This window comes from Musca domestica, unplaced genomic scaffold, assembly GCF_030504385.1.
Source record: "Musca domestica strain aabys unplaced genomic scaffold, Musca_domestica.polishedcontigs.V.1.1 130, whole genome shotgun sequence".
Classification (NCBI taxonomy): Eukaryota; Metazoa; Arthropoda; class Insecta; order Diptera; family Muscidae; genus Musca; species Musca domestica.
Genome location: NW_026712173.1, coordinates 37783 through 53152, shown reverse-complemented (window position 1 = coordinate 53152; position 15370 = coordinate 37783).

Below are 15370 nucleotides of genomic sequence, written 5' to 3'. Positions count from 1 at the left end.
TGCTATTAGAAACTTCAAATTGATATTTTTAAATTGAATGTTGTACCTAAAATCGTCAAAATACCGAATATAAGGAGGTACTGATATATGTGACCTATACGAAGACCTGGACCTGTATAGAAAATTTTCTTTCATAGACTGCAGTTCCCATTACGAACTCTAAATAAGAAATTTTAAACAACTCCGGTGAATAATGTAGCTAAAATCAGTGTTATATTGGGGCTATACGAAGACGTGGAACTGCACAGAAATATTTCTGATATAGGCTGTAGTATCTATTACGAACTTCAAACATCAAATTTGAAACAATTCCGGTGAATAATGTCGCTAAAATAAGCAAAATACCAAATATTGGGAGGTACCTTTATATGGCTATACGAAGACGTGGACCTGAACAGACAATTTTCTGTCTTAGGCTGTACTATCCATTATAAACTTAAAACACCAAATTTGGAATATTTTCGTTGAATAATGTCGCTAAAATCATCAAAATACTGAATATCGGGGAGTACCGTTATATGCGGGCTATACGAAGCGTAGTCTTGCACAGACAATTTTCTGTCGTGGCATGTAGTATCTATTACGAACTTTAAATACGGAATTTGAAACAATTCCGGTGAATATTGTAGCTAAATTCATTAAAATACCGAATACCGGGAGGTACTGTTATTTGGGGGCTATGCGAAGACGTGGGCCTGCATAGGCAAACTCCTGTCATAGGCTGTAGCATCCATTACGAACTTTAAATACCAAATTTGAAACAATTCCGGTAAATAATATCGCTAAAATCATCAATATACCGAATATAGGGAGGTACCATTATAGGGGGGCTATACCAAAACGTGAACCTACATGGCCCATTTTCAATACCAAAAGTCCTGCAGACATAATATACATTTGAGTAAAATTACATCAACCTACTTCATTTCGTTAGAAAGCTAGAGTGGTTTCCACAGATGGACGGACATCCCTAAATCGACATACAATTTTATGCCTATCAAGAATATATATACTTAAAAACGGAATGACCCTCCATACTATGGTGGAGGTTATAAAAAGAAGGAGTTTTGAATATTTATATCGCAAAGTAACCAAAAGTAGAGGGGGAAAGTTTCCATCTCTTCCACATTTTTGAAATTCTATTCACTTAATAATATGGTCGATAGCCAATTCTTAACTAGAAAATTTCTTAAAAACACATGGCAAAATTTAATTTTTTCTGCATTCAGCTTCATTTTCAATCCAGGGTTCAAATTTCAATTTTACTTACCTGAAAAGATATAAAAATGGAAATTAGTTTAATTAACGTTTACAATTGCAGTTTTCTATATATTAAATTATCTCTCTCTCTCTCTCTCTCTCTCTCTCTGTCTTAAATTAGTTAATTTCCCCTAAAACAAGTTCTTTCTAATTTGCATGCCACACACACACACAGAAGAGCATCAAATGCTAAACATAAGAGCGAACAATTAAAAGACCTCATTATCATCAAAACTATGAATGTTATTAAATTTTATTTTGCCAAAACCGCCAAAAGGCTGGCTGGTTGGTTGGTTGGTGTGCGTGAAACTGGAGACTCTTCACAAGTCTGCTTCGCGTTATAATAAGAAACTACTTGTGGCTGTTAGGGATTCCAAATAGGGATAACAGTTTTGATAAAAATTTTTTGGAGGGAATTGAAAAAAAAAACTCATGTTGAATGAAATTTTGGAGATTTTTTTTATATTTTTTCAATATCTCGAATATGATTTTGAAAAAAAATTAATTTGAAAATTTTGAATTTAGTATTTTTGGAATAATTTTTAGACAAATATTTACATTTAGTGGCTAAGGCTATAAATATAAATCAGGTCTGAAGAAGCAGGAAAAAATTAAAAAACTACTTGTGGCTGATAGGGATACCAAAAGAAATAACATTTTTGATAATTTTTTGGAGGGAATTAAAAAAAAACTCATGCTGAATGACATTTTGGAGTTTTTTTTATATTTTTTCAATATATCGAATATATTTTTAAAAAAAAAAAATTAAATTTGAAAATTTTGAATTTAGTATTTTTGGAATAATTTTTAGACTAAGAATTATTTACATTTAGAGGCTAAGGCTATAAATATAAATCAGGTCTGAAGAAGCAGGAAAAAAATTAAAAAATGGCCAAGTTTTTTATTTATTTTTTTTTATTTAAAACATTGTACCTCGATTTGGTTAAATGCAAGGGTGAAACAAGTGAAAAATTATCAATTGCCTTGTCGACATATATTTACCCCAGCCTGTAAGAATTAATATACGTTTGTATATACTACGTACAATTGAAGGTTTGTTTTATTTACAAAGACTATGAATATTAGTATAAAATTCACAATTATTTCGTAGGAAATTGCCAAAAAAAAATGTTTTATAAAAATCCACAATTTATTGGAATTCTTTAATGGCATCAGTTTTCAGATTCTTTGAAAGAAGGATGTCCAAACCAGTTCTTGAAGAAGAAGAAAAGGCAATTGTTGTTTGTATACCTTGTTGTGGTTGAAGATCCAAGAATTTTAAGTCCTTACAATTTTTGTATCCTCCATCATAGTACGGAGGGTATATTAAGTTTATCATTCCGTTTATAACACCTCGAAGTATACATTTTTGACCCAACAAAGTATATATATTCTTGATCAGCATAAAATTCTATATCGATTTATCAATAGCCGTCCGTCTATCCGTCTGTGGAAACCACTTTAGCTTCCGAATGAAAGGAAGTAGGTTGATAAAATTGTACTCAAATGTATACTATGTCTGCAGGACTTTGAGTATTAAAATGTCCGTCCGTCTGTGGAATCCACTCTAGCTTCCGAACGAAATGAAGTAGGTTGATAAAATTGTACTCAAATGTATACTATGTCTGCAGGACTTTTAGTATTGAAAATGGGCAATGTGGGTTCACGTTTTGGTATAGCCCCCATACAATGGTACCTCCCGATGTTCGTTATTTTGATTATTTTAGCGGCATTATTCACCGGAATTGTTTTAAATTTGGCATTTGAAGTTCGTAATAGATATTACAGACTATGACAGGAGATTGCCGGTGCAGGTCCACGTCCTCGTATAGCACTCATATAACGGTACCTCCCGATATTCGAAATTTTGATGAATTTATGGACATTATTCACCGATTTTTTTTGTATTTTAAGGTTTTTAAGATTTTTACGAATTTTAAACACAATTTATGTTTTTGAAAATTGCCAAATTCTTTCAAAGTTCGGCCCGTCTGACCTCACAGCTTTGCCAGAAAGGCATTCAAAAATTACCTCAAAATCCATATTTTTTATAAGGAAGTCTTTACTAACTCAATTTTTACTTTCTGAAAAAAACTCTATATTTTTTAAATAACATTAAATTTGCTATTCATTGACGTTTTGAGCATGAAGACCTACGATAGTCCTTAAAAATCGAAAGTCCTTAGTAAAAACTCTCGATTTTTTTTAAATTGTTCCCTGAGGTATGTATTTGTACCCTCATTTCGGGAAGGATTTTTTTGAGGGACGGACCCGGATTCCCTGATATTTGATCCAAAAGACAGCGTCCAAGACCCGGGTAAGATACGGATCTATTACACCGATATTGGTAATATAGGCACCATATGCAAGTTATTTGAAACGATTCGGGAGTTGTATCTAAATTATCGATTTTTTGGACCCGTTTTTTTACATAATCCTCCAAAAGTCGAAAAAGCCTCCATTTTTTTAGTCCACAAAATTAATGCTAAATTATAGCTAACACTATATCCCTTCCAAAATTCTACATCAATAGGTGTTTTGATTAGTTTTCAATTGTTACATATACAGTCCATATCGATTTTTGGGTCAAATATCTAGGCATCCGGGTCACCCTCTCTGAGAGTTTTACTAACCTAGAGTTAATTCCATTTATCTTATAAAAACTAGAACTATTTGCAAAAACTCATTGAAAAATGTACTCAAAAATTCTTGAAGAAATGTACAATTTATGGTCCGGACGTCCTTCAAAATATTCTAGTTTTAAAAATTCCTAGATTTCTAAGACCTTTTTCTTTTAAACATTTTTCATTATATTCCAGGAATTTTAATCAAAAAATCCTTCAAAGTATGGTTAGCAACTCAACGATTTTTATCAGGCTATCCTTTTCTTCTCTCTTCCACCATTGAAAATATTTGAAAAATTTCATAGGGAAAGAATGTCAAGTATTTTTAAGACCAGAAAAATTACTTGCCCTACAGTTAGCCAATCTGCTATCCTCAAAATCCCTACGATATTCCGGTTTCGAAATATTATGAAAAACCCACGAAATCCTTCAAAATATTCTTAAAATGCCATATTATAGGACCATCTTAGAAATCAAGGATTTGTGGTCAAAATGTCCATCAACAATGGTTCTTAGAAATTCTGTGATTTTTGATTAATAAGTCTTCTTGAAGTATTGTCAAACATTCTACGATTTTTGGCAGAAGGTTTTCCAAAATATTCTAAAAAAATCCAAGATTTTTTTGGTCGGACGTCCTTTTAAAAATCATCTTTAAAACCTCAAAATTTCCCCGAAACCTTTTTTAATCTATGATTTGAACCGTGATTGTTTGACAAATTTTTTGAATCTGCTCGATGCACATACTCATTGGATGTTGGCACCGAAACCTTCAAAATGGCCAAAATTAGTAAGGCCTTGTATATTTTATGTAAAATATAGCACCTTTATTTAATATTTTTTGAGAAGAGTGAATCTAAAATTATAGCCGATTTGGTAGGATATTGGAGCAGAAACCTCTGAAATACCGATAAGTAGGAGTGACTGTAAGATGGGGGTTCGAAAAATTTTCCAGGTGTTACAAACCGTATTACAAATTTAATTTGCCGTATATTTTATGACTTATTTTATAATTTGTTACTTTTGATTTAGCAGCGAAACCCTCCTCAATCTCCTTACCCTGGATCCCACAAGTTTCCTATAGCCATCCCTAATTTTTAAGTATGTGATTAAATTGTCTCAAAATTCATAAGGAAGGCGGGGTAAACGTATGAGAAACATGTAATTAATTTATTACCACAATTCACAGGCAGCAACACAGCGATAACGTAGCGAAGAAGATATAAAAATGTAAAGGATAAAATAAAATCCCAACAACTGGCAGGTCTCTAAAGACTTTGGGTTATTGGTCTTACTTCGCTAACGAAGTTCAGAAAACGGAACGGAAGGAAACAGTAAATCCCAGGAAATATACAGATAATTTGTCTAAATATTTCCTGAAATCTGAAAGCAGGAGAAAAAAACTTCCTGTTTTCCTTACAAAACCCTATCCGCCAGGGGAATGAATAGAACACTGCAGCATGTCAAATAAAACGAGGCGATGTTCAGCTTAAAAATCTGTTACTAAACTAGAACGTAAGTGACGTGGAAAACGACACTCTTAACAAACTTACACGTATGCACGCACACACACACACTCATACGCTAACACACCTACCATTCAAGCAAAAAATTTCATCTTGAAAATATTTGCAGCGTTAATAGTGACAATGATGTAGAAACTTTTTATTTTTATTCCCCCGCACCCCTAGTCTTATTAATGCACTCACTCGTTGCTCATATGCGGCCAGCAGTTTGCAGCGAAAGAAACTAACGAAGGAACTTCAACAACAACAGCACACCCTGAGACACTACTAGGTTGGGATCCCCGCCTGCATTGCTTTCAAGACAAACTTCGCACATAAATAAAATCCCATAAGAGCCCAGAGTAGTTCAAATACCAACTAACGAACTGCATAGCAAAACTCTCTGAATCTTTGGCTGTTGTCTCCTAATGACAATCTTCGAATGCCCAGATGTCATAGATGCAAGATGAAATCGTTAGGAGATAGTAAGTAAGTGTACGTGGGAAATGGAGTGTAAAATGCTAAGCCATAATCAAGGCGTACACCATTTCTTTGTAATTTCTTGGGGGTTTTAGATAAGAAATGCAAAATTTGTACATCCTTCATCATGAGATTCAACTGAAATGTTGAAAACAAAGCAAAAAAATTTAAAAAGTTATTCAATTCTTAAAAAAAACATATAAAATATATTGTACATGATCAAAATACATCTGAACAGAAAAAATATAAAGCATGGACTTATTTTTGATCATTTTGGCAGGTATGTTCTCTATCCACTATACAGGGTTGCCCATATTCGACGGACCCATCTGGCAACGCCATAACTTTTGACAGAGATGTCACATCGCTTAATGACATACCGCGTTTGAAGCGTCAGTCCAAGCAGATTTTTACCATGAACCAATACACGCCACGCGAAATAGTTGAAATTTACATTCAACAGAAGAAGTCAATTGTGAAAACTCAATGTGCTTTTAAAACCTTAAAAAATGTGAGAAGTGCGCCTTCTAAGAACACCATTAAGCGTTTATACGAAAAATTTTCGACTGGTAAGGTTCTTTCTAATCCGAAGAGGCCATATAAAAGTCGACCAAGGCGATCGGCCGAGAATATCGCTACCGTACGAGCCAGTGTTGAGAGGTCCCCAAGAATATCCCAAAAACGCCGTTCTCAGCAGTTGGGCATGGCTCGGTCCACTTTACAGCGGATTATTCGCATTGATTTGCATTTGTTCCTGTACAAAATTCAATTGACGCAAAGAATGGGCCCAAAGAGTCATCGAAATGGCCGAAGATGACGAGCAATATTGGAACAAAATTATCATGTCCGATGAAGCCAATTTCACATTGAATGGGACCGTAAATAAGCAAAATTTTGCCGCGTTAGTGCGAAAACGGTCATTGGGCCGTTTTTCTTCCAAAATGAAAATGGCCATGCTGTTACCATCAATCAGGAGCGTTATCGCGACATGATGACCAATTTTGTGATGCCAATTATTCGTCGAAAGCGTATGAGGCAGTTCTGGTATCAACAATACGGCGCTCCACCGCACACAAGTCGCATAACAATCGATTTTCTGAAGAATTTGTTTCCGGGCCGTTTGATGTCGAAAAGTGGACTGGCCACCGCGTTCGCCCGATTTGACGCCGCCTGACTTCTTCTTGTGGGGATATTTGAAGTCAAAGGTTTACGTTAACAAGCCAAGGACCGTAGAAGAGCTCAAGGACAACATTCATGGAGAAATAGCCGCTATTCCGGCCGAAATGTTGGCAAAAACAATGGAAAATGTAGCAAAAAGGGCACAATACGTCTTCAACGCCAGAGGCGGCCATTTGAGAGATATCATATTCAAAAATTGATGTAAACAAATCTACTTGGAACAAATTAAATGATTAACATTGCCAACCGCCAAATTTTTATTTTTTTCTTTGATTTAAAAAAAAACATGGGTCCGTCGAATATGGGCAACCCTGTATATGTATATGGACAGACAGTCGGACGGATAGACGGGGGGACATGCATAAATCGATTCAGAATGTGATTCTATGACGATCATCAAAAGGTACTATGGGCCTCTCTCGTTTTCTTTTGCCTGTTACAAACAAATGCACAAAGATATTATACCCTGCACCAGAGTGTGGTGTCGAGTATAAAAATAGAAATTTAAATCTTAGATCCAGTTCGGAAATGGACAATATCGAGCCACTCCTTATGGTACTCCCCACACAAACGTCAACATTTTCAAGGAAAATTTTGTCGTATAGAACAAGAAAGGATCATTCAATTTTGTCCAAACTTTGCAAATCCCAATAGTCGTATCTGTGCTAGGTCAAGTGCGAAAATGGACAATATCGGTCCACTTCATCAAGTAGCTCCCACAAAACTGGTCAAAATGTTGAATAATTATATCATTCAAGAAAGGCGAAATAAGCAATCGATTCTCTTCATATCTCTCAATATTAATATAACAAAATATCTGATGCAAAAATGAGATATATTGGGTCATTCTCTCCGGTATCTCCGAAACAAGGGATCAAAATTTCAAAATTTTGATTATAGAAATAAAATTGGAAATAATTGTTCGATTTTCTTTAAATGCTGCGCATACCAATATTTTTATCAGTACTAGATGGAGTCGAATACGGTCCGCTACATATAGTAACTTGACTTGATCGAAACCCGCGTCGCAGTGGCCGAAAAATGTCTCGTGAGCTGAACATATCGCAATGTTCCATTCGGCAAATATTGAAAAATGAGCTCGGGGTGAAGCCATGGTAATTCCCAAAAGTGCAAGAGCTTCACCGCAACAGAAAGAAAATAGACTCAAAAGAGCTGAAGAGTCGCTTCGCTTGGCCGAAAGTGATGAACTGTCGAATTTGGTTTTCTCCGATGAGAAAACAACGATGTCCAGTTCCTCGCTTCATTTCCAGCGCACAATGGCCACCAAAATCTCCATTTACCAATCCGTTGGACTATTGTGTCTGGAGTATCTTGGAATGCAAGGTTGGAACAAAAAATACCAAAGTGTCGATCACCACCACAAGCAAGCGTTTCGCCGGGAAAGGGCCAAAATACCGTGTAGCAACATTCGGGCAGCTAGTGACGGTTTCATTGGCCATTTGAAGGCCATAATTCATGTCAAAGGTGACCAATTCAAACAAATTTAAACTTATTCTAAAAATGTAAGCAATTTCTGACATTTTTTGCTTTCATTCAATAAAATTAAAAAAAAAATGTAAAAATTATGAACCTGTATAGCTGTAGATTCCATATATATGACGGGTTAAAATTTGGATGCACGTCCCACATATGTTTCCCTTTAATTTGATGTAAATAATACATCAGGTACGCTAAATTTGACAAAGTCGGCACCTCCTGACTTTTGTCTTTCCTTACTGGATGTAATTAAATTTCTGGAAGCATAGCAATTTTTTTTTGGCCCAAGGATATAGTTATCATCTTACATGGAATCTATTTATACCCTACACCACAAGGTGGTCAGGATATTATGTCTTTGTGCATTTGTTTGTAACAGGCAAAAGGAAACGAGATAGACCCATAATTCCTTTTGATGATCAGCATATAATCACATTATGAGTCTTGCTTGTCCGTCTGTCTACGTATTTTTTTAAACAAAGTACAGGTCGCATTTATTGCCCGATCTAGATGAAATTTTGCACAGATCATTTGTTTGGGCCAAGGACTACTCCTATTGAAATTTGAAATTATGGGTAAAAAGTTAGATATAGCTGTCAAATATATCTTGGTCCGATTTGTCTTTTATTGTGAACCAAACGTGTAATATCAGCCAAAATAGTATGGAATTTTGCACATATAACCAAATTAAGCCTGAAAATAAATATACTTAGTTTGATCGAAATCGGTTCAGATATAGTTTAGCTTCCATACATATTGTTCATCCGATTTGTTAGTTTGTCCTTCGCAGCCGTAATATGCACTCTGTAACAACAATATTTGGGGAAATATATCAAATACATCTCAGAAATACATTTGCTTAATTTTATCGAGATCGATTCAGATTTGGATATAGCTCCCATATATATTATTCATCCGATTTGTTATATTTGTTACCCACAGCCGTAATATACACTCCGTAACAACGATATTCAGGGAAATATATCAAATACAGCTCAGAAATATCTTTGCCAAATTTTATCGAGATCGGTTCAGATTTGGATATAGCACCCATATATATCTTTATCCGATTTCAAATTAATTGTGCACCAAATGGGCAATACAAGTGCGAATTTAAAAGATAAAAATGCTTCGGCATATTTACTCATTTGAACTTTAAATTCTCCCATTAAAACTTTTAATTGTTATGCGGAGCTCTACTAAACTAACAAAGTGGTGTAGGGTATCATAAAGTCGGCCCGCTCGACTTTAAGAATTCCTTTACTGGTTGTACATATATATTGTACCTATTTTGCTACATATCCAATATTTTGTCTTTGTGATATGGCCGGGATTAAAAATATTCACGGTTTAGTAAACACATTCGTATTTTTGGAAATAAAATTAAATATTAAATATTGTCCGATGACCATTCAAATTGGTTAGCTTCTGCCCTGCCATGAACTCTAACTCCATGCAAATTTCCGCGTCGATTGGTTCATAATTGTGGCTTATAGAGAAACTGCAAAATCAAGGAAATTTTCAAGCCATTTCAATATTTTGCAATCATCTTCAAAAACAATAGGGTTCACTTCTGACCTTAACCCCATCTCCATTTTTAATTTCGTGAGGATTTGCGACCTGTAGTGTGATTACAAATTAACATAGACAGACTGACGGACGGACATACATAGCTCGATCGACTCAGCTCGGCGAGTTAGTATGATCCATATATAGTTTCCTATGTCGGAAAACATTATTTCGAGGTGTTACATAATTTTTGGCCCAATCAAACTTATAAAACCCCCACCACATTGTTTTGTAGGTTATAAAAATCCATCATCTTGAAAAAAGCTTTTCATTGTGAAAAAAATCCTTATGTTCAACTAGAAACATCTTTGGTGCAGTTGGCGTTTTTGGACTAAACATTTTTCGTTCGGACTGAATAGGAACGTAAATTTTCTGTTCCCTCTTACTCTTTCCGATTTTCCAAAATTGTATAAAACCTTTATATTTTAGAATATATCAAAAACTAAAAGTAGAACAAACATTACATCCTGTAAACGGTGTAAGTTGTAGATGACAAAAAGTGTACCACTACTTCTCGTCCTGGAAAATAATAAATAGAAGAAAAAACACCTCTCACAAAATATCCCGTTTAACAAAATCCAGTTCACAGTTCACTTCACATCCATATTTGTAACTCTTGAAGTTTGTTTTTGGAATTTTTTCTTTTTACAATTTTGTTGTTGTTGTTGTTGCCGTTACGCCTGATGATGAAGCTGCTCGACAAGCTGGTGATTTTGTTGTTTGCCATATTTAGTGTACAAATGCTAACTGCAATGGCCCTCGAGCAAAGCTTTTTACGCTTTTTTCAGCTGCTGCTGCTGCTGCTTCTTCATTTCAGTCCAATTGAACAAAACAAAATGTTGTTGATGCAACAAGAAAAACAAAAACAAAGAACAGCGACAGCAGAATGTAGCAGCACTCATATTCACACTTCACAACATTTTTAAGTAGAAAAGTTGTTTTGCGATTTCAGGGAGTAAAAGCAAAATACAACGATGCGTTCCTCATTGCTTCTACTTTTTTGAGAAGCAAGCGAGCTGAATTGGTGTGTGTTTAAGTAAATGCCGCTTGTACTGCTGTCACAAGCATTCCGGTATGATAGTACACACACACACACATCGATAAGCTGTCACCAAATACCCATACACACCAATATACCCAGCATACTTGTGAGACACAAAAAGTACTTTAAGAGGGACACTCAGTCATATAGCATTGCCCCCTCCACCCCACCACCAACAAACTCCAGGGAAATTCCCTCCATGGGAGTATTTATGCCAAAAGTTGTTTTTCATTTCCTTGCAAAGTTGTGTGGGTGTGTGTGTGTTATTTTTGGAATTGTCGGAAAGTGTGCAAGTGTGTTGTTGGCGGCATGTGAAATAAAACTTTGGGTGTTTCGTACCAGCTTCTTTTGTTTGCCTCAGCTTACAACTTCCTCTACTTTTTTTTGCTACCATGCCGTTGTTCCCACTTCCCCGTTGATTTGTATAATTTCTGAGTTAAAGTTTGAAGCGCGAAAAGAAAAAAAAAAAAAAACAAACGAATACAAGAGGATTTAAAAAGCGTTTCACCACGGCGAAAAATGCATTAAAAGTTTAAGCTGTTGGTTTGCCTATGAGGTTGGAAGGAGTTTTTTTTTTTTTTTTTTGATGTGAAAAGTGTTGTTTTTCTTTTCTCATTTTGTTGGGGATTATTAAAATATATATTGTACTCGGAATGCAATTCGTTTATTTAATTCAAACTTTGCCTACTGCATTCATTAAATGAGAGTGGGAATGTGTGTGAGCTCGTGAAGTCGAAAGAAGTGTTTCCGTGTCTTTCCTTGCAAAGGAAGCACTTGTGGAACTTTTCTTCCTTTGAAAAAGTAAAATAATTTTCAATGTAGACCGAAAACAATTATCAGGAAAGTGTGGAAGAGAATTAAAATACAAACCGCATATTGATATATTTTTTATGGTAAAGAGTAAAAAATAAGGAAAATTATGTATTTTAATTCAGTCTCATTATAAAGAAAATTAATCCATTAAAAGAAATTTGTTTAGAATGGATTTTCAGGACAACGAAAGCTATATTATAAATTTGCAATACTTCTTTATTCATGGCTCACTGAGCATCACAATGTCATTGAGTTTCTACTAGAGAGAAAAGTCTTTTAATGAAATTCAATGGATTGAAGGTATATGTTTCGAAAAATTTTCAAAGCTCCACAAGCAGAAGGTTTTGTATGGAATGAAGGTTTTATGAGATTTTCCATAGGCCTATAGGTCGAAGACCATTTGGATGTTTTCTAAAGACAGATCATCTACAGGGTTGCCCATATTCGAGGGACCCATCTGGCAACGCCATAACTTTTGACAGAGATGTCACATCGCTTAATGACATACCGCGTTTGAAGCGTCAGTCCAAACAGATTTTTACCATGAACCAATACACGCAACGCGAGCGCTCTGAAATAGTTGAAATTTACATTCAACAGAAGAAGTCAATTGTGAAAACTCAACGTGCTTTTAAAACATTAAAAAATGTGAGAAGTGCGCCTTCTAAGAACACCATTAAGCGTTTATACGAAAAATTTTCGACCTGTAAGGCTCTTTCTAATCCGAAGAGGCCATATGAAAGTCGACCAAGGCTATCGGCCGAGAATATCGCAGCCGTACGAGCCAGTGTTGAGAGGTCCCCAAGAACATCTCAAAAACGCCGTTCTCAGCAGTTGGGCATGGCTCGGTCCACTTTACAACGGATTATTCGCATTGATTTGCATTTGTTCCCGTACAAAATTCAATTGACGCAAAGAATGTTGCCTGCGGACAAGCCTCGTCGATTGGAATGAGCCCAAAGGGCCCAAAGGTGCGTCGAATATGGGCAACCCTGTACAGGCAGTATATAAATAAAATGCCTTCTCTGGGCGGAGATGACCCATTACTGGTCTAATGGAGACAGAAGGCAAAAAAAAAAAAAAACAAACAAGCGTACAAAAGCATTTTGGTGAGAATTTTTAAGAAAAAAAGGTTTTCATGATGGAATTCAAGCGTGATAGTGTGATTTCTTTATATTTGACTAGAAAACCGCAGGTGGCTATCGTTAGAGCACTCCGGCATTTAAATGTGAATAAATCTTTTTTGTCTCGTTACCGTGATACTGGTAGCGTAGCTCGACGTCAAGGAAGTGAACGGAAGAAAACAGCAACATCAGCAGAAATGGTTCGAAAAGTAAAGAAGCGACTTGATCGAAACCTGCGTCGCAGTGGCCGAAAAATGGCTCGTGAGCTGAACATATCACAATATTCCATTCAACAAATATTGAAAAATAAGCTCTGGGTAAAGCCTTTGAAATTCCAAAAAGTGCAAGAACTTACACGGCAACAGAAAGAAAATAGACTCAAAAGAGCTAAAGAGTTGCTTCGCTTGGCCGAAAGTGATGAACTGTCGAATTTGGTTTTCTTCGATGGAAAAACACTCGTTGTCCAGAAGTTTGTAAACAAACAAACTGATCCTGTTTACTTGTCAAAAGAGGTCAGCTGAAAATGTACACCTTCGGTTGGCCACCAGAACTCAAGTGCCGGCCATGGTGATGGTGTCGGCCGCCATAACAGCCGATGGTCGCTCTCCGCTCGTATTAATCGACCGTGGCATCAGAATAAATGCCGAATATTATCCCGATAATATTATGGAGGGTGTGTTAAAGCATTTGGCCGCAGACATTGGACATTCCAACAGAAATCAGCACTTGGTTACCAAATGAGGTTCCTCGCTTCATTTCCAGCGGCCAATGGTCACCAAAATCTCCGGATTCCAATCCGTTTGAGTGTTTTAGTGTGTTGTGTCTGGAGTATTTTAGAGAGCAAGGTTGGCACTAAAAAATACCAAAGTTTCGATCACCTCAAGCAAGCGCTTTGTCGGGAATGGGCCAAAATACCGCAGAGCAACATTCGGGCAGCGTGTGACAGTTTCATTGGCCGTTTGAAGGCCATAATTCGTGCCAAAGAACAAATCAAAACTTATTCTAAAATTTAATGCTATTTTCGACATTTTTGCTTTCATTCAATACGATGTTAAGTGAAAAATTATGGTCTTTAACTTCGTTGCAGTTTTTTTTATCTCGTCCTGTGGTACCCATGAAGATCATGAAATACCAAATTTGTAACAATTCCGGCAAAAAATATGGCCAAAATCATAAAAATTCCATGTTTGGAAATCCGTACTATAAACATACTAATAATAATAAAATGTACTCTACTAGGTACCATTTCGTATCATGCGAACGGTTAGTGCTAAAAAATGGAATTTAGAATGGGAATCAAGGTTGAGGTGTATGGTCGATGGTACAATTTGAATTTAGTGGAACGGATGGAGCTCAAATACTGATAGGATTTGGATATGGGAGTAGTTTTGAAACTTGTACTTATGTCCACGAAAAACACTAAATGGTACTAAATTTGATAAAATTTCGATTTGGGTGAACTGATAGATCTGGAACGCTGAATTTTGGAAATAAGATTACTATTAAATTATTGGACTTTGCTATGCAGATAGTTTTTGAAATACTCTTAAATTTGGCACAATTTAGATCTTAGGAGAACTGGAAAATAGAGCTGAAATCCCAAAATTGGAAAATTTGATTTCTATAGGACTGCATGATTGAGTTATGGAGGTACTTTTGAAAATTTGTAGTTTGGAATTAGGGTATGTAGGACTTGGAAATTTGGAATTATTCTTACTTATGTAAATTCGTACTTATGTGTACTAAATGGTACTAAATTTAGTACAAATCGAGTTTGTGTAAACATTTTAGAGTGTATTTCAAATTATTTATCAAACATGGAAAATTTCACCCATAACCCTTCGTATCTCTCCCCCTATATGACAACATTTTGAAGCCCAATAACTCTTTTGAAATGTGAAATGAGTGTTGGTAAATGTTGGATATTGACCTAGAGTACATTCTCCGGAAAGATAGATTTTAAATTGTTGGAAAGAATATTTTAATATCTACAAAACCCGTAATACCAAATCATGTGATCAGGAAACAATTCTGAACTACTGTGCTGAGTGATGTTGATTTCTTTCCTTACGAACACCAGTTTATAGATTGTTCGTTCAAAATTCTGTATTACATATTTTAGTTACCTCATGCAAAATTTTGTCAACATCAAAACCAGTAAAGAAAGTCTTAAAGTCGGGCTGGGCCGACTTTATGATACCCTACACCACTTTGCTGATTTAGTAGAGTTCCGCATAACAATTAAAAGTTTGTGCACAATTAATTTGAAATCGGATAAAA